At 37.7% G+C, this 25,507-nt stretch overlaps 1 protein-coding gene across 4 annotated transcripts in view; it reads right to left on the minus strand.

Annotated features, from left to right (window-relative positions):
• The window catches only part of UPP2 (uridine phosphorylase 2), a 344,136-nt gene that overhangs the window by 152,732 nt on the left and 165,897 nt on the right, over positions 1-25,507 (minus strand). The window contains exon 1 of one of the 4 annotated variants that reach the window (XM_044074767.1): positions 18,514-18,815. The exons of the other annotated variants lie outside the window; for them this stretch is intronic. The gene's annotated coding sequence lies outside the window, so the exon portion shown is untranslated. Of the gene's footprint in view, positions 1-18,513; positions 18,816-25,507 lie in introns of those variants that run through there. 4 annotated transcript variants of the gene reach the window in all.

Consider the following 25,507-nt stretch of genomic DNA (forward strand, 5'->3'; position numbering starts at 1 on the left):
TGTTTCGTGAAGGTATGGATGGATGTCCAGGTAGCTCCTTCTAGAATAGAAGCAGTGTCAAGCCCCTTGAAAAAGGCTCCAGATGAGGCCATGGCACTAGTAGAATGGGCTTTAATGTTAGAGTCCAAGTGTTTGCCATGGTAGGTGTAATAAAAGGAGATGTCCTTGGAAATCCAGGCAGAAATAGTCTACTTTGTCAATACTTTCCCCAGAGCCCTGGGGTGAAAGGAGACAATCAGTTGCTCTGAGCTCTAAAGGGACTTGGTCTTGTCTAGGTAGACTCCTCGTTGTCTGCGAACATCAAGGGAATACAGGACTCTCTCACTGTCATTCTGGGGATGTGGAAGAAAGGTGGTGAGGTGTATATATTGGTTCAGGGACAACTCATTGACCACTTTAGGCATGAAGGACAGGTTAGTCCTTAGGGTCACTCTATCCTTGTGGAAGATTAAAAAAGGTGGGGTGACCATGAGGGCCTGGATCACTGACATTCTTCTGACTGATGTCAGGGCCACCACAAGCACAGTTTTCCAAGTGCAATATTTTAGAGAAGCTCTAGCTGCTGGCTCAAAAGGAGCAATGGTGAACTTCTCTAACATATAGTTCAGGTCCCATGGTGTTGAAACTGGCCTCCTGGGGGGCCTGAGATGTAGTACTCCCTTCAGGAATAACTTTACTTGAAGTATGGTGGCAAGTGGAGGGTCAAGAGGCAGACAAACAGAAATAGCAGCAAAGTGGGTCTTAACCAAATAATATGCCAGCCCTGTCTGCAACAATTCACACATAGATAGGACAGCACTTCTTCTTGAAATGGGTCTAGCTGCCTTTTAAGACACCACATAGAGAACCTTTTCCATTTGGACAGATAGAATCTCCTAGTACTGGGTTTCCGGGCCTCCTGCAGGACATTAAGCACGTCCTCAGTGTAAGGGTGTCTGAAAGGGTTCAAAACTCTATCACGCACAGGGTTAGGCTCAGAGATTACAAGTGGGGATGGATTAAGGATCCCTTATCCTGTGTGAGCAGGTCCACTCTGTGAGGTAACTTGTGATGGTTGCCCCTGGCTAAATGCAGAAGGAGGGGGAAACCAATGCTGTCTTGGCCAAAAGGGAGTCACCAACAAGATTTTTGGTCCGTCCTGCTGAATTTTAAACAGGACTTTTTGTAAGAGTGGGAAGAGGGGAATGCACAGAGAAACATCTCCTTCCATGAGATTGAAAAAGGCATCCATCACTCTCACTAGGGAGCTGGGAGCCCTGGTACAGAACTGTGGAAGTTGTCTGTTCAGAGGGAAGGCAAACAGATCTATTTGTGGCATACCCCACCTGTGGACTATGTCCAGAAACACTTCCCTGTGTAGCATCCATTCATGGGACTGTAACATAGACCTGCTCAAGGTGTCTGCCTGAGTGTTCTGAGCTGAGGGAATGTAGACTGACTGCAGGGTGAATCCATGTTGGGTCGCCATTTCCCAGGCCTGGAGTGCAAGTCTGCATAGCAAGTAAGATTTTGTTCCCCCCTGTTTGTTCACATACCACAGAATGGTAGTGTTGTCTGTGAACAACTTCAAGGGGCCTTGCTTCAGAATGTGTTGGAAGGCCATCAGTGCAAAGATGATGGCCCTCATCTCTTTGATGTTGATGTGCTCCCTCTTGAAGGGGCCTTTCCATGTGCCTTGCACCTTCAAGCTGTCCATAACAGCTCCCCAACCCAGGTCTGAAGCATCTGTGTACATTTTGTGGACTGGAGTGAGGGGTTGTAAGGGAAGTCCTGGGTTGAGAGAAACTTGATCCACTCACCAAAGGACCTCCTTCCTTAGGCGTGGTAGGAAGGGAATGGTGTGGTACAAGGGATGGGAGTGTTAGGTCCATGTGGACCTCAGGTACCACTGTCCTGAAAGGCCTAGAAGGGCCAGTCTAGATGTTCTGCAGTGAGCCGAGGTTCCCCCTCATCATCAGCACCCAATGTCTACATAACCTCCATGGACTTGGTTTCAGACCTTGCTTCTGTGGCCTCCAGAATGGTACCCACTATACCATAATCAGCTGGTTCTGCACGTTCCTCTAGGCATACGTCGGCCACAGGGGGAACATTGGGTGGAGGAGGTACAGCTATAGGTTCAGATCTGGAAACTTTGGCCTTCTTTTTCGGTGTCTCAGTGGTCTGACCGGATGGCCCTTCCATTGCCAGAGCCAGACGTTTGAGATGCTGGTTTACTAAGCAGATATTTAGGGTGTGCAGACAGCTGTGCAGGGTCTTTGGAACAAAGGCCTGACAAATCACACATGATTGATGGTTGTAGTAGAGCCCTAGGCAGAAAAGGCAGAGGTTGTGGGTGTCCTTATGGGGGATCTGACATCCGCACCTACACTTTCCTTTCCTAGATGACATGAACCTGGCAGGCATGCAGTGACCAAAATAATAATAAGAAAAAAGGCCCCAATGGAGTTCTTATTTTAAACTGGCAGGATCCGATGGTAGAAATGACAGGATGAGCTGACATTCAACTGGCAGCAGAGAAGTTCTGAGGAAGGTAAGTGCAGCCGTCACTTTTATGACCCACGCACCCTACGGCCAATGGCAGATGTCCCACATACCTCGCAGTGACTAAAGCTTTGGTATACTGACCAGACATTCAGGTTGCTGAGCGGAGGATAACCCAAAGGTTATGAATACTGCAACATGAGAACAGAAGGACATTTACATTAAGATAAAAAGAATTAATAAAAATGTAGCAGTGCTTTCTGGAAACATATTTCTTTATGATTTACTTTAATGAAAGGATGCCATTCTCACCAAACTAGTATGGTAGCACATTTCATAGGGTAAGTACCATAATGGCAAATGAGTGAAAAACAGTGCATTCCAGATGAATCTAAGTGAACCGATGGGATGACTTACGGATTGTTTCTTGCAGGCAGAAGAGGTCAAGTTACCACATAAGCATGAATTTGGTCTTTTAATATGACAGCAAATAGTGAAAGATTACTACATCCACTGTGGTGTCACCTAAGGGATCTGCTGTTTGGTCATTTAATGTTGTATGTCAGAGCTAATGGGGCAGTTTTATACACACACACACACACACACACACACACACACACACACACACACACACACACACACACACACTCACTCTCTCACACACCCACACACACACACACACACACACACACACAAATCCTTGCAAAAAAACGCTTATTCCATTTTTCTCTAAGAGCATCTTTCAGTGATATTTTTTCAAGGTTTCTCTGTCAGACAAATGTCACTCTCTGGAGAATCACGAATCCATGTGTCACCCTGGAGTGGTAAGTGTGATTATGTTTAGAAGGGTGTAGGTGTAATAGGTAAGAGTGAACACTCTTCACTGTTTTTCTCCCCCCAGTAGCACTGAATGCGAGATCTGGGAATTTGCCCTTTCCCCATTGTAGTCTGATCTTGAACTTGTATACATGCAAAAAAAAAAAAAAAAAATATATATATATATATATATATATATATATATATATATATCATTAGCAGAGCTTGCCCCCTGTGTAAAACACTGTCTTTTGTTTTTTTTCATTTTTTTATATATTTCTCTATTTCATCTAAGAAGGATTGTTTTTTTAACACTCTTTTGAGCTTTCACTTATAGCTTAGGTAATTGTTAAAAGGGGTCCCCTTCAAAACATCTAAAACCCATAACATCTAAAACTCATAACATGTAAAATGTATAACATGTAATAGTGTATCAGGAGATATGTAAGTGTTATAGTTTAATCTGTTATTCTTGTGGTATCAGTGTGAGATGTAGGTTTTATTTATATAGTTATTATTTATATAGTGTAGGAATTTATACTATTTATATAGTGTTTATTTTGCCACTCTGTTTTTTAGGCTGTACTGGTAAGTGATATAGACATTTTGTGTACATTCTTTATGGTGATCATGATACAGTGGGGTTAGGAAATTAACTTTTTCCCACTGTAGTGCGATCTCAGAGTTGGTATATTTAATTTACGGGGGGGATCCCCGCACATGGTGGGTGCAGGGGGCTTGCCCCCCTGCAGAAATGTAGTAAAAAGTGTGTTTGGTAGTTTGGTGGTGTTATATGTGGAGGGGATGTTATTTTTATGTGATTTGTAGTCTTCGATGTTCTGATGCACATTTTTGATGTTATGAAATTCAGTGTTATGGGTTTTAGATGTTTTGGGTTTTAGATGTTCTGGTCTCGATCTAATGAAATTAGATGTTATGGGTTTTAGATGTTTTGTAATAGACCCGTTAAAAGACATAGATATTCCTAGTAAAGTTAAGGTTGTCTATATGTGACCTTTGCAGTTTTAGACCTGCAATTCTTAGGCTATAGGATAGTTATAGATGTCAGGTTGTCACTAAAATTTAAAAAATCTGAAATAATCTGCAAGGTTTTGCAAGCAAAAAACATTTAAAATGAAAAGTTAGCATTTAATTTTCATCACTGATAAAGCAAATGAATTCTACATTAAAAGCTAACTTTTGCAAGTCAAAAGAGCATTTTAAAATAAAAATTTGTCTTTCCTTTTCACAACTGATAAAGCAAATGCATTCTAAATTAAAAAGTAAAATCATTTGCAAACTTCCTCAAACCAGAAGAACATTTAAAAAAAAAGTTAGCCTAAGAATGAGTGCTTTGGAAGTCAAATACACAAACAGGTCTGCAATGTCACTTCAGACGAAGAAAATGGATTCTTTGTTTTTATCTGAAATAAGTATATTTGTTGCAATGTGCTACTCCAATTAACTGATAGCAGAGCAGATAAACTGTAATAAGTTTTGTACTACTTTAGAACATTATCACACCTTATCAGGCTGTAAATTTGGAGGACAGAACAGCTGAAAACAAGTTAGCATTTCTTATTCAAGTGTCACACAATCTTGTCTTTTTATCCCCTATTATAATTAAAGTGAGAAATCATTTAAATTCTGTTAAAATTTATTTTAGACATAAAACTTTGTTAAAAGTAGGGTAGTCGTGTTCTGGGAGATGGAAAACTGTATGTAGTATTTTGACCATTACAGAATAGCGTTGTTACCTCACAGCAAGAGGTTCTCCCGTTCGATTCTCGGCTTGGCTTGGGAGTGCCTTCTGTGTGTAGTCTGCATGTCCTCCTGGGTAGTGTTCGAAAGACATGCGTACGTAAATGGGCATACCTTCGTTGAAGGTTGAGCATCGAGCTGGCACCGCGGCGTTTCATAAAAATCTACTGCCAATCATTAGCAGACCGTAGTTCCGCTGTGGCGACCCCTTACCGGGAAAAAGCCAAAAGACAAACAACAACAACAGAATAAAAGCAGCAAATCTAAATTAAGATTGTATTTTGGAGCAGTTAACTTCATCTTGTCTTTTTTTTTTTTTTTGCATATTTGATTCATGTTTTTATGTATTCATTTATTCAGTCATTTACCTGAAGCTGATATTATATATTGTATTAAATCCTTTCCAATTCATGCTCCTTTAAAAAGGTTCTTCATCAACCAAGGATTCCTTACTATACCTCTCAACCTCTTAGAACAAGAAATCCGGACAAAGCTGTGATGATACACAGTGGTGCAGCGGTTGATGTTGTTGCCTTACAGCAAAAAGGTCTCCGGTTCAATTCTCGGCTGGGGTAACTTCTGTGCAGAGTCTGCATGTCCTCCCTGCATTCATGTGGATTTCTTCTGGATGCTCTGGTTTCCTCCTACATTACAAAGACATGCATCTGGAGTGCTTCTCCCCAAGCCTCCACTGAAAATTGGCTTGTTCCAAGTTGGTCTTTCCCGGTAAACAAATGTTAAATAAGTAAGTAAATAAATGTGAGATACTGGCAGCAATGCCAGGAGAAGTAAGGCAGGGATGTGGAACATATGCCAGCATAGCTAATTGAAGTTTTGTAAAGGATTATGTGTCATTTAGATATCAAACTGATTTGTGCAGATGTTTGTGTTGAAAAACGTATTTATAAAGCTACTTGTGTTAAAAATGTTCCACCAGTGTGTCCTGCTGGACAGAAAAGAATGATGTGTGTATGTCAGACTGTACTGTTGTAATTGATTAAATGTATAGTATATATTGTAACTGAGGATAATGGAAGAGAACAGATTAAGCTCAGCCCCAGCTAACTTTTAAAAAAATATCCTAAAATTAGAATACTTAATTTAGGCCATAAAGATTGTATCTCATCGGTCTCAATGCAGCCAGAGACAAAAAGTCTATACTAGGAAGCCTTCTGTATTGTCCTTGGGGTGAACTAATTGCTACTCTGGAAGGGTGGAACTTTAAAATTGTTTTATGGCATCCAGAAGCTGCAAAGGATCTTAGAATAGCTGTCTGTGTGTGTATTATTGACACATACGTGCAAGATTCTGGTTCAATTTCTAGTAAAGTGGGGTTGTATGGGAACCCAGAAGTCAGATGACCAGATGAATGTGATGTCATTCTGTAATCCAGGACTGAAATTATGTTTTAATACTAGATGAGACAGAACTCCGAGCAGTCTGTTTTGGAACTGACAAGACCACTCACCCACTTCATCTTGCCTTGCTCTAGTAAATGAACTAGGGAATAGTAATTATTTAGATAAGTCAGAATAATATAGTGAGATTAGTTAAGTACTGCTTTTTCTGTATCTGTGTGAATCTATTACTTTGTCTTATTTTAACATTTCCTCTGGTGAAATTCTGGTGTTTATTGTAACTAGATATTTACTATTTTCATGTTTTATTATTATTTATTATTAAATATATTTAATCTTTTCATTTTGGCTGGTCTTTTAGAGAACATTTTAACCTTTGAGAATACTTATATTTATTTGGTGATGTGGCCACTCCTTTAGAGTGGCTGGCTTTGGAGTGTCCTGATGGCAGTATCTATCTTATAATCTGGATACAGGGGCCTAGCTAGTAATCCTGTGCCAGCCTTTCCCAGGTGTGTGTGTGTGTGTGTGTGTGTGTGTGTGTGTGTGTGTGTGTGTGTGTGTGTGTGTGTGTGTGTGTGTGTGTGTGTGAGAGAGAGAAAATCAAGCCTCAAAGAGTATGTGTGTGTGTGTCAGCTACTTGGAGACAGTGGTGGAGGACTTGGCCTGGGACACTCGGCTGAGGACTCAATTCTATAACTGTGCCAGTGGGGACTCTTACTGGGAGGCCTGCAGTGGAAAAGAGGGAAACCCAGACCCCAGACTGAGTGTGTTCCCTGTGTGCTCTTAAGGGAAATTGTGCTTGGTGCAGACAGCTACATCTGGAAATACTGTGTGTACCTATCTTTGTTCCAAGTGAATGTCCCTCACCAGTGTCAGTGGTGAGGATTAAAGCTCCTTCATTACCAGTCCAGAGGGGCAAACGTCACAAAAGCAATGAATAAAAGTGTGAAGAAGGCACAAAAATTGGGACATATTTTAAATATTGCTCTTACAAACTTACAAAGTTGATAGAATAACAGGTTTGGCATTAGCATGAATTTTCTGAAGGATATGAAGTCTGAAATTCAAATGTCTATCATTATTTTCTAACTTCAATCTTTAATGATTTACCAATAATTTATCAGACAACCACAATTTTATGAAAAGCAGACAAAAATATGAGGCCAAAATCTGCACATTCTGTGAAAATCTGTACAGTTGAAAGGTATTTAAATCCTTACAGAGTTATTGAGACACCACTTTAAAAAAGTGACAGAAAACATTTACAAGATAAAGGAAGCACAAGTAATATATACAGCAGATAAAGGAAAATAACTGAGCTATGCCAAAACTCAAGTATGTCCTTTTCTCCTTAGTCTGGTGACATGATGACCTCTGAGCTGATTATATAATTTAGCAGCAGGTATGAAGAGTGCAACCCTTCATACATGAAATGTAGAAAAACTTTATAAAATCATCCAAACCCCACTGCACATCTTGCTTAACATACCAACTGCAATATGTGTGTTTCTTAAATTAAATTCTTGAATTCATTCACCATTTTGACCTCCTAACCTCACCAAGAAGACTTTGACATGCATTCACCACCCTGCTAGAGGAAAATAATCCTTCCTCATATTTTATGAGCCACTTACATTCTGTGTTAGAACAGAACAGAATAGACTTGTTTTCTTGTTTTGATATGGGTTCTTGTCAGAGTAATATGATTACCTAGGACATTGTCGATTAACACAAGGAAAAGTTCTAATCATGGCACTCCACATATCTTTGCCTAAGCAGTATACATTTTAAACGTCTTTTAAATTCTAATATTTGTTTGTATGGTTTATGTGGTCCCTGTCTTATTTTCCTCACCTTTTTCTGAACCATCTATATTGTGTCTATATTTTTTTATGAAGATTGGTCGATACAACTGCACGCAGTAGGACATCTACAGGTGACCAAGGTGAAATTCTTCAAGTGTCAGTTGCCTGAAACAAAAGATGCAGAGGAACACAACAACAATTACTGTTTTCCACAATAAATCAGTGATGGTGTGATTTCTAAGTGAGTAACAGCAGTGATTTCCTGCTTTTAGGAGATTCCTCATTTCTTTGAGTTGGTATGACTATGAAGTTGGTTTTAGGGTGGAAGCCCCCCCCCAACATTGGGGAGTACATGGTGGGGCTTGCGCCCCCCTACAAAAATCACTTAAATTTTGCTTTTTTTCACCATTCTGTATTTCAGACATTAGTCTTCAGTATGTCTTAGGCTTAAGGTTTTGCTACTCGCCCTTTCAGAGTAGAACTTGCACACAATGATGCATTTGGAGATGAGCTGTGCAAGATGGCAGTTTTACTTTTTCTGCATACTATACCTCTTTCTGTGTATCCTGGTATCATATTAGTCATCCCTGCTACTTTATCACATTAGAAGCATAAAAGTCTACAGTCTTATTTCAGGTAATGGCCACTTTGCACATCTGGTTTGCATACTTCTCTTTATGTCAGATAAGTTGGAAAATCTACTTAAGAGATGTCATTTATTTTTTCCTTCCCGCATGATATTTGTCTTATGCTGTTTTATATATTCATGAGTACTGTGTTTTTAATTGCTCTACTTCTTCAGGTATGCAGACAGGCTCATCCACCACCCTTTCTGTGACTCAGAACTTTCTAATGTCTCCCCTGCAATATCATCTTTCTATATTCATATTGCATTTCCTGTTTTGGCACAGCTCTTTGTATGAAATATGCTCACCACCTAATGTTTACCAGTACCCTAAGGGTACACGGATGTTTCTCTTATGTCCCTTATCTGCCTTTGTTCTTCAAGTCTGTGCTTTTTAAGTGTAATCTGTGATTATATGGCTGCTGGTGATGATTCTGTGGCTGTTCATTGTTTGTTCTCTTCTTCTCAATTTCAACTGTTCAATTGGGTCTATATCAGAAGCTCGAACGGTCAAAAGAGCAAATGCTATTTGATTGAGCTTTAAAGATCGAAGGCACTAGACAGCGAAGACACAGAACATCAATTTTTTTCGCAGGGAAAAAAATTGCTGGGCCATCATTGGAAGTTTGACATTTCCTCCACTGTGGTGTGATCTTGGAGTTGGTATATTTAAGTAGGGAGGGTGTGGGGGACACAGCCTCCCCCCTTTTTTTATTGTGTTTACATTTTTTTTTTTGCGGAGCAGTGATTTTTTCCCTAAGAAAAAATTGCTGTTACGTGTCTTCGCTGTTTAGAAGTTCGATGTTTAAAGCTTGATCAAAGAACGTTTGCTCTTTTGACCATTTGAGCTTCTGATATAGACCCATCCAGTTTATGTCCATAGAATTCTGAGTTTTCCAGAAGTGTAGACACTAGATATAGTCCTACCAACAGCCCCTACTGCAGGATAATAACGTTTTATTTTATTCTGGTAATAATCCTACTTAAAGATCACAGTGTTTGATCAAAGTTCCTTGCTGCTCTCCTTGTTGCTTTCGTACATTTAATAATTTGGTATATCTTCTCCTGTCCCTTTATCAGTTGTCCCCCGAGTAATGGCACAGTACATCACAGAGGATTCACTATATGACCTGGTAATGGGCAACAGTCAGTAGATTGCAGCATGATTCCTTCAGAGTTTCTGATTAAATACATAAACAAAGTGAAGTTCATGAACTACACACAGAAGAGTCACTTGCTTATAGCAGGGCCTGCATGTACTTTATTTTGTACTTTTCTTGCCTGCAATTAAAATGATCATATTTACACAAGAGTTCTTCTGCTTTATTCTGCTCCATCTTCTCCTTTCCATTATATGGCATGTCTTCTCTGCTGAAAATGTTTGGTCATCTGTAAATATTCACACTTGACATTAGACGGGTTGGGCCTAAAAATAGATGCTGTGGTATTTCACTAGTAACTACCCTCCCTGCCTACGTGTAGTCTATATTTCGTGGGACCATGCTTTGTGTCTTATTGTATAGCCATCGCATAACACAGTGTATCACTACCAACCCTTTCTAATATGATTACTAGCCTTTTATGATTTACATTCAGAGCCTTGCTAAAATGTAAATAGATTATTTCTGCAGTCCTTCTTTTTCTACTACTTTGACTACACATTGAAAAAAAATCATGTTGCTTCATTGGCTATAAGCCACTCATTGGAGATCTATGAGTCAGTCCTATTTTGGGCCTTGTATACCATTAGCCTCTAACTGATCAATATTTTGTTCTCTGTATTAAGTCAATACATTTTCTGCCACTGAAGTAAAACTCACAGGTTGTCATCAAATGAAGAGTAATCACTTCTGCACTCCCCCCAGTCTTAGCCCTCAGGTACTTTGCTAGCCTCTCTTCAGTTCTTATAATCCATCCATCCATAACCCCCTTTCCCCATTTTTGCACATGGAGTCAGGATGTCACTTCAACAGTGACAATCATCTAGGGCCAGGTTTACACTGCCGAGTGGCTAGCCCTGCCACAGTAGTTCATCTGCTCAATACACTCACACACACTCACACCTATGGTCAATTTAGAGTGTCTAATCCACCTACTGCATGTCATTGGAGTGTGTGGCAGGAAATGGGAGCACCTGGAGGAAACCCATGTGAGCACAGGGAGGCCATGCAGACTCTACACAGAAAGCACCCCAGCCAAAAATTGAACCAGGGAAACTTTCTGTGAGACGACAAAGCTATCTGCTGTGCCACTGTGCTGCCCTTCATGGGTTATAAATCTTAGTTAAATCACTGCATGTGCAAAATGCTAAGAAAATTGGATGAGTAGAAGTAACCAGTGAATAAGGTAAAAAGGAGCAAAATATATTAGTTCACACTGGAACCTAATGATTTATTTTACATTTTTGAGTATCTCCACATTGCAAGCAAAGCACAAAGTTCCTCTTTTATTAGAAACTATAAATAGCTATGCTCAGTTTTTCAGAAGAATGTATGTAACACAAACCTGCTTCAGCTCGTAGAAGTCCTATGCAAAATTTTCAACACTCCCCTACAAATGGACTCAACTGAAAGGGCTGCTGCATTCACTTCCATCTTTTACCATTACCTGAACAGCTGCATAGAAAAGTTAGCAGTCGTCCACCTTAAATATAATGGTAAATTCATTAATAAATATCTCTGGTGGAAATCCCATATAAATAGATAGTATGACAAAAGAAACACAGTAATGTAAAGTTGTGAGGAAAATTGTAAAAATTCCCTACCACCTACCAGACGACCACAATGAAACATACCAATAATGAAATTAAGAGAATAATTAGAAAATGTTGTTACAAATACCAGTGGAAACTACAAATTGTTCTACACTTTTGTCAAGAAATGAAGGAGTTCCATCCAGCAATACACTGAGTTTATCCTTAATAATATCACACAATCTGATCCCAAAGATATTCCCAATATATTAGCAGACAAATTTAGTGCTAACTTTACCCCATCTGCCCATCATTATCTCTGAAAGTTTAGTTTCCCTAAAAATCACCTTGGAATAAGCGTAAACCTCTGTCGAAGGCTAAAAATAATACTTCCATGGGACCAGACAAACATACCAGGCTGCATTCTCATCAGTGCTACGTATGCACTGTCCGAGCCTCTTCTTAAATTGTTCAACCTCAGCCTGTCCACAGGTTTGTGCCTGATGCCTGGAGAATAGCCACTGTGACTCCCTTACACAGGGATGTCTCCTCTATAAACTTGGTCAGAACAGAGCTAAAGGAAGGCACAATAGGATAATAGAAACATTTGCATTTAGGCAGGTAATGTACAGGCAATCAGACAGCTGCAATCATTAGGAGTGTGGTATGCTAAAAGGTAAATATAAATTAATGGAAGAGCTAAGGGTCAGCAATGGAGTTAAAACAAAAAAAAAAGACAGAAAGGAGAAAGTAACACAAATGAAATGACTAGCTATGATTCGTCCACCTTAAAACATAGTAATTACTGGGTATTGATAAATGTTCATTAATAAGACTGAGGCTGAAATTTAGATTTAGTGTCAGTGATTCAACAGGTAACATGATGGCCTTTGGTGCTGGAAAATCAGAAGGCTGTGGGTTCTAGTCCCATGCCAGGTGACTGGATTTTTTTTTCCATTACTGACTCTGTAGTGTGGCACTAGAGGTGGGGGTGTGTGCTAAAATCCTAAGTGTGCCATCCTATTTATGAGATATTAAGCTGAGGTCCTATCTGCCTGAGTTATTGATAATGCAGGTGGATAGAAAAGCTCCTTTGGTACTTATCAAAAAGAATATAGGAAGTCCCTACTGCCCTGTACAAATTTCTCCTAGTCAGTATGAATACCACTTGGGTCCCTCCTGAAGACAGACTGCTGGACTAGTGGGAAAGTTGAGTTATTGGATTTTGTTTTGTTTTTTTTTTGAGTGTGGGTTATACAAAGATTATAATTACATGTCCAATTCTCAGTAGCCAATACTTCCATAAACTTTTTAGTTTGGGGTGCCTCTGATACTGTGACATGGAGTTTCAGATAGGTTCTACCCTATGCAGAAAAAGCTATCCCAAAACAGTTGACAATAAGGTAGGCATTAGATGAGCATAATTCGGTATTAGGGATATGATGTAATACAGCTGAGAAGAGTTGGTTATTGTCAAAACCTAGAAATTTAAAGGGAAATGTTACATGATAATGTTTCATTAGTAAAACCATTTTGTCCAAGAGAATGCAATGTCATTCAAGGGTGAGATCTACAGTATGTGAAGGAAACAAACTTAGCATCTCCATAGTAAGTTGCTCTAATTTGCCAATGATGCAAAAAGAAAAATCAGAGAGACTCCAGATAAAAATACTATCAAGCAGCTACGAGTAAAAAGTTCCAATCTCAGTCTTGCATTGATTGCTGTAGTAACTCAATTTGCAATGAAAAGAAAACAGAGATTCATTTATTCTGGTTCAAAGTAACTTTATTGAGAAATGAATTCACCTTGACAGATGGGCGCTGTTGATCTGAGTACAGTAGTTTAAGAACCCAGTTTAAGACTGAGATTGGAACCTTTTTACTGCTAGCTGCGTGATGGTACTTTTATCCGGAGTCTCTCCAATTTTTCTTTTTGCATTTGTATTCTCCCCGTACAGGGTGCTTCCCAGCACCTGCATGGTCTTCTTTATCGGATAAGGCTCCCAGGCTAGCCTTAGCCAAACAGGGCCAGTTCATCACTGAAGAACAAGTGTTTCCTTTGTAACTAATTTGCCAGTCACACAAAAGGAAAGATATGTGTAACAGCAAAAGAATCATCTGTGAAACAATAGAGTATTAATTAATTCAACATGGATTTATTTAGTGAGATAAAATATAAACCTTAGAGACAATCATGGCTTTGCGTTGTTCAGTTAGGATCTAATTAATTTGTTTAGCAAATTGAATGGAATTCTTTTTGATGACCCTTAGATAATTGTGACCCACCAATTCCCCCAAAGAACCTGTTTGGGATATTTCAGGGGTGGTTTGATTTTGTAATATATTGTAATTTAATGCTGCAGAAGAGAGGAGCACTGATTTAGATGTAGATACACACAGGGTAATGCCTGATGATTTGGGCAATTTTCCAATGTAGTCAACCAGAGTGAAATTTCTGTGTAACTATATGAGGTCCGCCTAAATATACAAATGTAGCATCATCCACATATTGAATAAGATGAAGACATTAATAACTGAGTATTGCCATTAATTTGTAAACTCTGGATATACGGGACCCAAATTTTAGCAAACACTGCCTATAGTGATACATTGATTTTGCTTCTCTGTACATCAGTCACATGGGATTGAAGTGTAACAAATGCTTCATTACATACAAAAGTGACTGCCACTAGCTTCATTAACATACTATAATGCACGCTGATTGCACACTAATAATTTAGCTATAAAATGTTCCAGTGGAGACAAGGCACTCACTATATCTCAGCCATACAATCTTCTTTTGATATTTAGCCTTTCATTGTAAATATATATAACACATTGTAACCAAAATTAATGAAAGTACAAGTAATTAATGCATTTTTTTATAATTTGCTGTGTACAAATATCTCTGACATTGTCTAATGATATCATAAATGCATGCTCAAGATATTATCTGTATTTAATAGTTTTCCATATACTCAGGCTATGGCTAAAATAGTCCATCTGGAGCATCCAAATTATTCATTTGTTCATTCTTAAGTTACCTGCTTTATCCACTTCAGGGTCACAGGGGAGTTCAGGCCTATTCTGGCACTCCATTGATGCAAGACTGACAGATGCTGGCACTGGATAGGGTCCTAGTCTGTTGTGGGACACACATTCACACACAATATACACACCTACAGGTAATCTGGATGATAGGCAGTTCACCTGTAGTATGTCTTTGGGATGTTGGCAAAAACAGAATTCACTTGCTCACTCTCATATGAGTTACATCCATCCACACAAGAAGGGTCTGCAGACTTCACAAGAAGTCATGTCAGTTGAGAAATAAACATTTTTATTAATGCTTTTTCATATCTACCCAAACGTTTAACACCAAAAAATGACAGCATTAGGAGTTCATATGGCCATAACTCAATGTGTCAGCAGTATTTTAGGAAAACACTGTTTAACTTTCTATGAACTCTTTGAGTAAATGCAAGTGTTTTTGAGTGTTCATTCAACATTTTGGGTAACCTTTGTTTGGCAATGCGTTTGTGCAGTGAGATGTTTGTGGACTGTGCGTGGCCTCAGACATGGTAGATTTGGCACAGTATGTTCATTTTTAGTAGTCAGTCGCCTAAATGTGTGTGTGAGTCCTGGTTTTAGCGTGGGTCTACTTTTACAGTTATGCTGCTACTGCTTTGTGTATTTAAAGTTTGAGTTAGCTGTTTGAATTTGCTGTTGATATTTCTGGAGATTTTGTAGATGACTGTTTATTTCATGTATCTCCTAAAGAAATGAATTTAAATGTACTTACCATTTCCAGTTTATTATACTAAATTGTGGTTTTGTTGTGAGTTGAATCTTTTGTTCCAGCATTGTTTATACCACTTATGTTTTTTTATACACAGAGAGCATCTCCTTTGAAAAATCTTTCCCAATTTCCAATATTCTTTTTATATTTTTATTGTATTATATCCTTATACTTCTCTTTAATGTATTGGAGACTGTTTAGGAATTAAGTACTCAAATAAATCTAAAGCTGATGTTTACATTTTAGCAGACAATACTTTGCCACCAGCCCACCAAAAAGAAATGTATTTATGGTATTATTTTCCTGCTAAAATCAGAATCCCTTTCAGACGTTGGCCAAGATTCTAAAAATGCATAAAGCACTGTGCATTCCTGTTCATAACATGACACTAAGTCAACAAGAGGAGGTTAGAAAAGATGGGGAAAAAAGAACAGAAAGACAATTTATGAAGGAACAACAGGAATAAATTTGTAAGGCATCCCACTTATGCAACAAACGTTTAGGATTTTTGCATGGAAGTGTTTCTATAGGTCACCGTCTGCTGAAGATTGTTTTGGGCAGATAAGTCATTCATGACTTTTGGGATACCAAAAGCCATTTGTTCAGAAAATGGTCCTCAGTTTAATAGTTGCCATTTAGAAAAGTTCTATAATAATGTGGGACTATGCTACAGAGAAAAAGCAACACCATTATTACATCAGGAAAACAAACTGGGCAAAGATTTATGGCCTGTACTGGAAAAGCTGTGAGCACTGTCTGCATGAAATATATGGCATGTAAGTGTCAAGTGTTCAAAGTGCTGAGGGAATTCAGGGACATTCAACAGTCTACAATGGGATGACTTCAGCCTGATGATTAGATAACATTTTGGAATAAGAGTCCCTCTGTTGAACAAACAAAGACAGTTCCTGATGAGGCTGTTAAAGTCAGCAGAGAATACACTGATCATAAGAGACAAGCAAGGGAATGTAATTTCATAATAGGGTAGACAGTGCTGTGGAAACAGACTGGATGGGAAAAAGCATTAGTATGTTTCCAAGAGCATTATGTGCCCACTGACGTAAAATGTTTTATGTTTACCATTTTGTTTAACATGTTCAGTGATGCAAGACTGTTCATTTTTAAACTTTCTGGTAAAATGCAACACAATGCAAATTTTATACATGGTCCTGTTTGTGATTATACAACTCACAAAGACATTAAACCTGACGTAAAACTATCTCATTTTTAAACTGTTGCTATAATGTATAGCAGTTGGAAAACCTGTACATTGAAAATACTACATGTGCTATGATGGTGCTTCATATCATGAATTACACAGACATGGAATGTATATGGCAAGTTCATTGTAACAATAATCTCTGGATGTTTAAAATTTGACTTCACATATTGCATTTTAAGTAACCAGTTTCCATTTTCACTTTCCGGGTTTATGTAAATGGTTTACAGGATCAAAAGTTAACACAGCTTGGGGAAATGATATCATAAAAAATATGAATGCAGACAGCAGTTGAAAATAATTTCCTAAGGAAATATAAATGCAGTGGTATATGTAATGCTAGAATGCTTAAAATTTTAATACAGCAAAGTTTGTTTTATCAAAAAATAAACAGAAAACAACTTATAAATTAATGCTATTGTCTTCATCAGATGAAGTCTGTTTTATTTTAGGCAAAACCACACATTTATTAAAGTAGAACATTTCTTGTTTAAACTTGTTAATGTTAAAACCTCCATTTGGCAGTGAGATTGCTTTCTATATGTTGAGTGAAGATCAGTTTTGCAGTGATTACTACTCTGTTGCAACATTGTGTTACATTGTCATTTGTAATGTGTGTAATCACTTGTCTTGAGAGAAAGCAGTATTAGCTAATAGACACAGAACTGCATGTGTTAGAATAAAATAATGTATATTTTGTAATCATGGAAGTCACAGAAATAGCAAGCATCTCAAATAACTGTTATACAATTCCTCCCTATTAATATTCTAAAACGTGCACACTAATTGGCCAGCCCAACCAGCGTGGCCGTTGTAAATCCCACAATATACCAACGGAAAAAGGTCCAGTCGCCCGGACTTTTTTCCATTGGTATAAACTGCCCCCAAATCTTTTTTCTGTACAATAAAAAAAAAGATAGAAAATGGAGCAACAGAGACTTTCTTTTCTCCATTGCTTCCGTTTCAAAACCTTGAGGTACTGGGTATGTGTGGAATGCAAGTTCCATATGCATACGCAGTACATCAAAAAGCAGAATCCGTATACCACAACCGGCAGAAGAACAGCAATCCGTCATTATACAAAGACATTATTTAAGAAAAGTAAGTATTATTTTCTTAAATAATGTCATTGTATAATAGCAATAACCGACTCTGTGATTGTGGTATATTGAAGATTTACCCACGGTTAGCTTTGTATAATCACTTGGGCTTCACCCTTGTGATTAAACCACACCAACCGTGGGTAAATCTTCAATATACCACACCACGTCGTTGGTTATTGCTTAAGTATTCCATGTTAACTGAAATAGCATAATTCAAAATTGTAATTCAACACTAATTGTGGTTTCCTTTAAAATAGGCAATATATCCATAGCAATCCAGAATGTATACATCTAGTAAATTCCCTATAGACATTCTGTAGAAGTCAGTGTTACACTTATTCAGAAACATTTTGTGCAGTAAAATGTTCACTATGCAGGCATTCATGTTAAATATCAAAAAGGTATGATGTTTCAGGACCAAGTAAGACCTACAAACACTTGATCTGAGAGCAGTGGGTGGTTAGGCAAGACTTCGAATCATACATTGTGTAGGTACAGAACCAGCTCTGCATTTCCAAATGGTTACATTATCTTCAAAAGTATAACATTTATTAAAATATTGTATGGCAATTTAGTCAACTTCTAAACCATTGCTTCACTGTACAGTTAATATTATCAGATACAATTAAGTGAAAATAAAAATGCTCTATAAAGCTATAATAATTGAAACACCCCCACCCAACCCTGGATATATATGCAACCATCTGGTAGATTCAGACTGGTGAACTATGCAGTCTGTATAAATGTGCAACAACCTTATTGTATGTGTACCATTCAAACAAACACACACACACACACACACACACACACACACAAAATTAACCACAATCTGTCTTCTAACATATTACCTTCTCTTATATACTGCAGACCCCTTTTTCATGATTAATATTCTTTTACAACATTCCATTTTGACATGGCCCCGTCTGTAAACAATGTTTTCTGAGTTGCTTTAAGAACCAGCATCCATCAGTTTAAATATGTGACTTTTAATTTTCCATATCCTAAGTCCTGAAGAAGTATATGCCTGTTAGCCTACTGTTACCATTGGGTACTTTACATATAATTGTATCCATAAAGATTTTATTTCATTGCGGATGAACAAATTTAAGTCGTTCAGTCTGTCTTCACATTCAGAACCATTGATTCATAGAATCAGTTAGGACAAGGAGAGGAATGCCCTGCAGAAGACCTTATAAAATCGTGATCTAGACAAAACTCCTGAGTATTTTAAATTAGTCATGAAAGCAGAGCTTTATAACATATGGTAAAAACTGTGTATCAGGTCTGTAACTCAGTAAGATGAACCCAAGCTTCATGAAGTATGCATAGCATTCCTGTTAGCATTTCAAAACACAAAAACTGAAGCTCAGCTACATGTGCTGGCTGAATGACTACAGCAGGCGTGCATCTGGCTTGTGTCCCCATCACGGTCAGTGACAGCTATGCCATAGTTGTAACATAACCTATCTTCTAGTGTCAGATGAGTAATTTAATTTTGCATCACAAAATATATAGTGAATATATAATAGTACTATGGAGGTAACTATGGCAAATGTGAAGCTGTAATGCTTCTTAATACCGGTTACACCAAAAGATACACTTCAGTATGACTCAACAGTGCAAACAGGAAGGCTTTTTATTAGTGTACCAGTTATTTCTGTATGCTTTTTATTACTGCACCAATTCTTTCTGTGCTGTATTGGGTTTTCCATTCTACTCACTTAAATGGAATAACTCTACCAAAATACAACTGCAAATCCTTACAAATTCAACCTTTCTAGTATATGAAAGGATGGCATACTACAGTGTCCTACTATATTACACAGAGCGAGGCTGTTCATTTCTGTAACTCCTGAAAAGGCTGTAAGACCTACTTAAACAGTATCTTAGTTCCTCATACAAACTGTGATATGTCTGTCCCATACCTTACTGAATTCCCACTGCTTTTGTCTCTACAGCCTCTTTAGTAAGACTATTCCAATCAGCCAGCATTTTCTTCTGTAAAAAATACTGTCGTGTGTTTACATAAAGCTGTCTGCTTTGCCAAGCTTTGTGACCTTTTGTCTCACATTACCTCGTTTTTTTTCCAAATCTGATACTCACTTGAACTCTACACATTTCTTTGAGGCCCTTAAGTGCTTCTGTCATACTGCATTCAGCCTTCTTTCTTTCAAGACTGTTCAAATGAAGTAATTCTGGTCTATCTTTAACTGTCTTCTTCTCAGTACTGCAACCAGTTTGTTTTTCACTTTGATTTTATATATATATATATATATATATATATATATATATATATATATATATATAAAATGTATGTGTGCGAATCCATAACTCAAAATTCTATTTAAGAGAGAAAAATATGCTTTTTTGTACAGAGCAAGCCTCTTGCACCCCATGTCAGGGAAAAGCTATCTTATATAGGAGGCCAACCCTTAACTTATATATACCTACCAACCCCATGGTCACACTGCAGTGGGGAAAAGTGAAAAAAAATATTTCACTGCTAGCTGTCTCCAAATATTTCAATGCAATTTTGAAAAAAAAAAAACAGATCAAACAAAACTGAACAAAACACACATAATGAAAGTAACCTTGTCGGAGTATAGGTATGCACTCCCTAGGTCCTTTTCTACCTTTATCATTCTTATTGCATTCTTTATAGCTGTCCAGTGTTTTAATGAGTTACTACTATATAAATGCATTGCCTGCATTTTTGCATTGATTTTAATCTGCCATATGTTAACACGTTTCCTCTTTTCTGTCCCATCTTATGTATCTCTGTATTACATATCATTGTATTGCATACCATTACGCTATAAGGAAAAAGTCAAAGTTTCCTTTCCAGACATTCTGCAATGTGACTTAGATAGACGTTGATAAGGACTTGTCTTAGTTCTAATCCCTTAAGCACTCCCCTGGTAACCATTAATTCATCTAAGGAACTTCTTATTTTTACCCCCTGCATCCTTTCTTCTAGCCATTGCTTTAACCATTCTGTCACCATATAATATGTTCCAAGTTTGATGTGGTACCATGACAGATGTCTCACTAAAGTCTACCTAGGACAATTCTATATCCTATACTTTATTTACTATCCTGGTTACCTGGTCAAAAGGATGTATTATTTGTTTACTATTTGAATTAATTCCCATTAGCCCATGAGTTTCAGTAACTCAATCTGTCCAAACATTGTGCAAGCACATTATTGTATTTGGGATATAATGCTTTAATGCCAATAAGTTAAGGCCCAGTGATCTGCATGTGATCTAGTTTATCCTTCTACAAATTTCAGTTTGAATATACTCCTCAGTGAGGCTGCACTTTGTCCTGCCCTACTTAGCCTGTATAACCCCAAAGGCATGCTGTAAAAAAGCATGCATTGAAGATCAGCATTCCAAGTATGACATGCACCTGTAGTGACATATTAAAGAAAGAGTCCTTGTAGATTCTGGCATTCCAGAATTAACGTACTCATAATGGCATGCTTTTGACAAGTATGGCAGATTTAGCATTAGCTTTTCACCTTGAATGCATTAACAAAGATTTGTACATTACTGTGCATTCAGATATCAGTGTCCAGCAACACTCCAATGTCCTTAAGGAGTGATTTGCATAAATGTTTTAACAGTGTTTTAACAAACAATGTATAGTCAAAATGTACTTGTGGGGGTCTATATCATATGTTCGAAGTTTGAAAACTTTGAATGTTACATAATCAAATTTAAATGTTCGAAGTTTCAAACATCGAACATATGATTAAAAAAAGAAGAAGAAAGGGAACTTACTTGACTGTTGTAAGCAGGGGAAAGCCTCCCTGCACCCCCCACACCCCCCGCTTTTTAAATATACCAACTCTGAGACCACATTATAGCACACTAAAGGGAAGATTTCCCTTACGGCACTGTAGTGCGGTCTCAGAGTTGGTATACTGAAAGAGCGGGTGGTGTGGGAGGCCCAGCCCTGCATGTGGGGGGTGCAGGGAGGCTTGCCCCCCTGCCTACAACAGTTAGTTTTGTTTTTTTTTATTTTTTAATCACATGCTCAATGTTTGAAACTTCGAACATTTAAATTTGATTATTTAACGTTCAAAGTTTTCAAACTTCGAATATATGATATAAACCCGTTGCAGTGAATTATAAGCAGTTAAAATAAGTGAATGCAAATGATAATTTTTGTTTTGAGTGTGGAATGTAGAAACTTATTAAATGTTTTCACTGAGAGGAGTTTTGGTTGAGTGCTGTCTGTGTGGAAAGGTGGAAGGTAGACTGTGGAAGGTAAGAGTTTCATTTATTTATTTATTTATTTTAACTTACATTTGTTTACTAAGAATATCTGACTGAGCTTTTGGCCCATTTTCAGTGGAGTCCCAGGGAGAAAAGCTCCACTACATATATACAATTATTACAAGACAAATACAGTGTAAAAAACAAATAGCAATACCATTGCAAGAGAATTACAGTGAAAATCAGATGTAACAAACAATATAGCAATACAATTGTAAGAGAATGATAGTAAAAGTAAATCAATGTAAATATTGAATAACTGTGGCATAGACAGTTGTTTGATGCACAAGAGAGAGACTGATTGGAAGCAGTTGGGCAGCATGCCATTTAGTGAGCCATTTTGGAGCAACAGAGTGTAGCATTTCTTTAGTATAATATGGATAGTAATTGTTGGGTGGCAGACAAATAGTATAATATGAAGTAGGTTGTTGAGATTGGGTCTGTCTGGAATAAACAGATAGAAGGAGTGGTTGGAAGGAAGTAAAAGGATTCAGAAATAGAGGTAGATGTTTTGTTAAGGATAAGGCAGGACTGCTTGCTAAGGTTATAGAGGGATAGTGTGTTTAGCCAGATTTGGCACAGGAGCAGAGCCAGACATTGGTTAAGTGTTTCCTAAGTTGTTTGAATATGGCTGTATTGGAGTTGTTGCATATGTTCTGAGGCATGGAATATCAGGATGTAGATATTTGGAGTATAGGGAATGACCATAGCTATTGTAGGATTTAGTTACTTTCAGAAGGAAAAATATGAATGCAGTCCACAAACTTGGCAAAAAATAAATAACCACTGTCATGAAATATAAAAAGAAACCACGTTTAATTAGATATGGTAAGCGCTTTCACTAAATAGCTTCATCAGACCATAGAACAAACTGGTTACAAAATTGCTACAAATTATCGCATCACAGCTTAACTATTCATGCTACATTGTTTCAAAGCCCCTAGTGGATGTATACTATAAAATCTGATGTTAAACAAAAACAATAAAATCACATCCAATAACCAACTAAAAACCTGGTTTACTTCCTAACTTAAATATTGAAAATATTTTCATGAATTCATAGTTCGTATACATTATGGAAATCAGATGTCATTCGAGAGCAGGGAAGCACATTCTAATCATCTATAAAATACGGAACATGTATCAGCTACTGTCTGCTTCACATACAGAGTAATTCAAACTGGATGATAAACAATGTACATAATACATGTATCCCTTCCGAAAGGAGCTTATTCAGCCCTTTCCACAGTCAGTATACATACTGAATATTGAAATATACCTAATTCAAGCATAAAACAGCTTAAAACTGGGTCGTAAATAATAATAGATATGTGCCTCACAGTCTAATCAAAATTATAAATTCCATACTGTACTAACTATTAAAAACACAGACTCTTCAACTCCGTGGCTCCAGTGAAGCACTATGCAGTGCACACGGAGCCTATTGCATCCTAATGAAAATCAATCTTCCTTTAAATTCATGTGCACACGTACTTATGGCATAAAGTAAACCATAAAAATGCATGAGTGCATCATATATCATTATTTCTTGAAATAAATAAAAATATAGAACTGAGTTAAAGCAACACCCAATAATTCTTCAACCCATCAGGCTATTTTAAAATATTCAAAATTATAGATAATTTCAAGATATCAATAATATGTAAAACTTATGCCCCTATGCTAAATGGGCAATACAGTAAGCCACATTATTCCCATGTTATACATTAAACAGAGGAATTAAAAAAGAAAGAACACTGTAATCGTGAGTGAAAAGTGTTTACCGTATAAATCATATACCTATTCAACATTTCATTCTTTCCAAGTACATCACAGTGGTTGGCTACGTAACTTGGAGTATAATAATAGTGCTGGTATTTAAATAACAGTAAATCTACCCTGCAGCTAGCAAGACGGTAGCTCTATAGATAAGTAAGAGGGCTAATGAAACTAATGAACATCAAATAGGTATCCATAAGTTAGGCCCATTAACAGTTCAACAGCCTGACATACTTAAAGTCTACATATGTACTACTGATACTTCATACTCAATATAGTGAATTCAGAGGACACAATAAAATATGCATATATCGATGTCCACAAACAGAATCCCATATACATTTGAATAGTGTAGACCTAATGTACTGAGTAATGGCACCCTGGACTAAACAAATAATCAAAGAAAACCATTATGCATTTATTAAAATATAAGTTTCTAAAAGGCTGTTGAACCTGTTGTCATACGGCTACAGATAGCTTCCTGTGTTTCAGGATGGGTTTAATGGAGGCCCTCTCATTGAGGCCCTTCCCTCTACTGGCTCTCAGCCTTAGGATCCACCTAATCTCCTTGCTTTCTGTGGCATGTCTCCTCATGTACTGTCAGGGTTATCTCCTCAATAACCATAAACTTGAAATGATGTTCACTACCTGCTGTGTTTATGTGCTTGGACAAAGCATTTTTATTGTATTTAATTCTAATGCTATATAGGTGTTCCCTCATTCTTTCCCGGAGTGTCTGATTAGTCTTTCCTATGTAGAACGATTGGCAGAACATATATACTGCTAAATAGACTACATAAGAGGTTTGACGGTTCACAAAAACCCTGAATTCAAACCTCCGACCAGACTCTGGATGTACAAAAACACCAGCAGTGTTTATATATTCACAAAAATTGCAACTCCCGCATGGGTATGTACCCAACTCACCATCCAGACCTCTCACAACTCCATTATTGTGACAGAGTATCCACTTAAGATTGTACTTATTCTTGAACCAAAAAGCCGGTTCATCCCCAACAACACTCCTAACATGATGTGGGTCTGTGGTGATGACTGTCCAGTTTTTCCTAATGATATCTGAAACAGGTTTAACATCAGTGGTAAAATACATGGGTATTTTCAACTTGTTTGAACCTGTTGTTTCAGTACATAATCTACCTGTATCTATATGTGGAGAAAAATAAGGTCTTGCCCTATCTCTTCTTAACTCATCAAGACCTACTAAACTATGGTCTAACTCAAACTGAGTATAACCTCTGTTGGTCAGCATGTTCTGTAGATTGGATACTTCATATTGAAAACCTTCATCTGAGGCATTTAATCTGGACACTGTCATACCTTGTCCCCTGATAATATTCTTAAAGCTGTATCCTGGGTGCATACTGCTCCTAGGTAGCAATGTACGCCTGTAGCATTTCTTCCTATATACACCCATATTTATCATCCCATTACCAAGCCTCTCCACAAATACATCTAGGTATTCTATCCTCAGGTGTGAATAGTTCATGGTAAACTTCAAATAGCTAAACCTCTCATTCAATGCTGATAGAAAGTCATTCAGATATTTGCCAGGACCCTTCCACACTAAGAAAAGGTCATCGATGAAACATCGATAGAACTTCACAAATTTAACAAATAGATCCATTCTTCCCATAGAGCCATAAACATGTTGGCGTAGCTACTGGCACATGAAGTGTCCATAGCCATGCCATCCTGCTGTAGGAAGATATCACCATCAAAAGTGAAGGCATTATTCTCTAAGATGGTTTCCAAGAACAAG

Source organism: Protopterus annectens, chromosome 6.part0 (assembly GCF_019279795.1).
Source record: "Protopterus annectens isolate FY-2018-M chromosome 6.part0, PAN1.0, whole genome shotgun sequence".
Lineage (NCBI taxonomy): Eukaryota > Metazoa > Chordata > Ceratodontiformes > Protopteridae > Protopterus > Protopterus annectens.